This window comes from Cryptomeria japonica, chromosome 7 (assembly GCF_030272615.1).
Source record: "Cryptomeria japonica chromosome 7, Sugi_1.0, whole genome shotgun sequence".
Classification (NCBI taxonomy): Eukaryota; Viridiplantae; Streptophyta; class Pinopsida; order Cupressales; family Cupressaceae; genus Cryptomeria; species Cryptomeria japonica.
The window spans coordinates 807,073,988-807,077,848 of record NC_081411.1 but is presented as its reverse complement, the minus strand read 5'-3'; positions in this window follow the sequence as shown (position 1 = coordinate 807,077,848).

Sequence of the window (3,861 nt, the reverse complement as noted above, 5' to 3'; positions counted from 1 at the left end):
ACCTACCATGCCTTGTATTAATAGTTTCATGTGGTCATTCAAAGATCATATAGTAAATGTGATGCAGGAACATCCCTGGTCAATGGGCAATCTTGCATCAACCAAAAACATTTCCTTTCTTGTTTATTTCTTTGTGCAGTTTTAGTATTCTTACTGGTATGTGCCGCTAGTTGCTTGTTCTTCATGGCAAATCTTGTTTGCAGTTTCTTGGAGGTTTCATGTGGTTGATTCTAGATTTCTGGCTCATTTGGGTTCTTCCTTGGTCAGGTATTGCTTCGGGCCGGCTGTTTCTAGGTTCCCAGGATAGTTCTTGTGCTTACCGGTTGGTTTTCCTTCATTGCCAATGTGATTCTTGGCGTGTGTATCCATCTTGGGGTCTTGTCCTCAATGTTCTTTGGCATGTGGCTGACCTGTTGGGATCGAAGAACACTGAGAGGAGGGGTGAATCAATGTTCTGTCGGTAAGATAAGATTTTATGCTTTTACACCATACACATATAAATTGGTAAATGAATAAACATATAAATTGAAGCAAATAAACCATCCACATGAATTAATACCATAACACACATAATTTATACGTGGAAAACCTCAAAGAGGAAAAACCATAGTGGGATTTGTGACCCACAATATCAATTCACTAGCCATATGAAAGATATTACATAAAGAGGGGGCCTGCACATGCAAGAAGGCACACTGCTCATCACTAAAGAGTCTCACTGACTATAAGCTTCTGCTGAAGGAAAACAATGAAAATGAACTCACAAAATGTATCTCTTATGCCAAAAAGAGTTCCGGTTATGGCTCTGCTCGGTACCGGTTCATAAACCCTGAACACTACTACCAGTATCACTTTCCCTCCAAGAATGTCTTACAAACAGATCATTACATGATACACATTCACATACAAATAATCTTCACATTCCACAATCCTATTCTGTGATAATCCACAATCTCATCCACATGTTCTATACTTACATAATTTTATGTCATTAAGACCTAACACATTGACCTATATACCCTTTACAAACAATATGCCTTATGTTGGCTTACAATACAAAAGGATATACAATGTCGGCCTTATAGAATAATTACAAAATGATTTTTCAAATAAATCTTCCTTTATGTCGGCTTCCCTGAAGTGTTGGATGTCAATGTTGGTGCTGATGCCAGTTGTAACCTTGGATACTCAATGTCGGTGTCTACTGGTGAATGCCTCCTAATGCTGGTATGTGACTCCCATCTAATCTTGTTGCCATCAATGAAAACAAAATGAATCCAATGAGTGTCAATTTCTAACAATCTCCCCCTTCGACATTGATGGCAACACTCATGTAAAAAATAGATTCCCTGTCGGTCCAACTGATATTTTTTTGATATTGATTTTTCACATATATATACTCCCTCTTTGGCATCAATGCTAAATATCGGTGAAAGAATTGAATGAATTCAGAACAAAAGAATGAATAAATACTGTTAACTCTACCAGATCTTGACTAACTTCAAAATTTCTGGGTAAGCCTTATCTAGCAATTGTAGGTATGTATCCCAGCTAGTTTTGAAGGTTTCAGATATGGATACCAGTCCACTTAGTAAGTGTGCAAGTGTGGGTTTAGAAATCATATCCATACACTCTCTCTTATGTACATCCAATGAATCCAGTCTTGGACTCACCAATCCTCTAAGACTCCTTTCTCTCTAAATGATCTTTTCTCTCTCCTTCTCAAGAGCAAAAATTTGATTCTCTAGAGACAAAATTTGACCATCAACAGATGTTGTTAGAGAGGTCAATCCATCAAAATAATTTACAATGTTAGTTATTTTATCATGCAACTCCTTCAACTTGTTATCTACATTTGTTGTAAGAATTTTTATGTTACAATAGACCCTCTAGATATTTGTACACGGTTTTAAACAATTCTATATAAGAATGAGTTTATCTTCAATTTTCTTCTTCTCTGTTACAATGATTTGATCAAAGGCTTCTCTTTTAGCTGGAGTGAATTGTTCTAATGCCTGTTAGTCTGATATTTGTTGTAGTGATTGAATTTTTTTAGATATGTGCTATGTTAGTGTTTTAAGATTGCTGGAAGGGATTTCTTCATTCTCAATCATGCAATCAGGTATTAATATGTGAAAAATTGTAACTGATTGATCAATTATTCCCTTATCTACTAATCCCTTCTTTAGTAGCTTTTGAGTGGCTACCATATTAATTCAGTGGGACTCATATCAGTTATTGATTTCTTCTCTACTTGAGAAGTGTCAATTGCCAAAATCTTTGTCGGGGAATCAATGTCTACTACCGATGTAGTCTTCATTCCCTTTACTTTAACCTTAACCTCCTTTCCACTGGTGGCTTCGCCACTTAGTGCGGTAACAATTACTATCAGTGGAGTATTATCCACAATATTCCCAGTATCTTGTACATTTCCTTTCTCAAAAATGGTTTATGACGGTATGGACTGTACACTCTCCTTAGCTATCGGTGGTGTCTGTACACCCTTACTTTCTACTGATATATTCAAAATTGGTTCAGAAATTCCCAAAATACCTTTCCCTTTTGATTTATTGGGAATGGTGGAAGTTGTTGACTTAACAAAATCTTCATGAGATGTAAGAAATTCTGGATTCATCTGGAAGAATTTTGCCCAACCCTCACTGGTCTCATTTATAACTTCATTAACTCTGCCCATCATTAGGCTTATTTGTTGAGGTTTTCTACTAAATACTATCCTATTAGCAACATCAATACATCTCTTCACCTCCTCATTACTAATAGAACCACATAAATTCAAAAGTTCTACCTCTTTGATCTCCCTATCCCTCTTGACTGCGTCAAGTCTTCTAGCATCTAGTTTATTGTACAATGATAGAGGTATTTCCTTCAACTAAGGCTTTCTTATAAATATCTATATGCAACAAAATTTCCTCTTCTATCTCATTCTGCTTATTTTCCTCCAAACTCTCATAATACATAGATACATTTTTCAAAATTCCATCCTTTGTAATTTCATCAATTTATTCAGCAAAGGTCATTTTGGCCTTACCGGACTTAGTAGCATCATCACTCTTCTCTTTTTGCTAGGGGTTGCCGGAGTGGATATAACTGGTTTTCTCTTTTGTGCAGGCTTCCTTGCCGAAGGTGGAGGTGCAGTATGTTTTGTTACCTTTCTAACAAGTTTCCTCCTTGGCTCCACCTTTCTCTCCTCTACCGGTGGTTGATCTACTTTCTTCCTTTGTACCCTTCTGAAAGCTAGAGGTCCATTGTCCTCTGGATCAGAGTCAGAAGTGATGGTAAAAATGTAAGCTTCAGGCTTCTTCACTTTTGGGATACTAGCCATTCTCGGCTCTGTTGCCGGTTTGGATCCAGATTCCATTTCAGTGTCTATCCTATGAATGACATTCTAAATAAATGTAGAAATATTTTCTATTTTCTTCTCCCTTCTCTTCCCGTTGAAGCCAATTTTTACTTCAAGGGACTTCTCTTCTACAGTGCTAAAATGCTTGGTCTTGTCATCCAATGGGGCATCTAACAACATTTTTGCATAGAGGTCCAGAATGTTATCATTCATATCCAAGCTCTGTGACCCATATGGTCCTTGGTTCTACTACCTCCATGAGAGTTTCATCGGTCTTCACCATGAAACAGATATCAGTGGAGTACTTCTCCACAATGTTCTTTGATAATCTCTCCCTTTGCCTCATGTTTTCCTGAAATGTTTTGAAATAACCCCTAAGTTTCTCATCTTTGTCGGTACCAAGACCAGTGATTGCTTCCTTGTTTTGCATACCTACTGGTATGTCATGATCCCAAGGCTTCTTCCCTAGATGAGGTAGCTCATTCATGAAGTAAAGCATT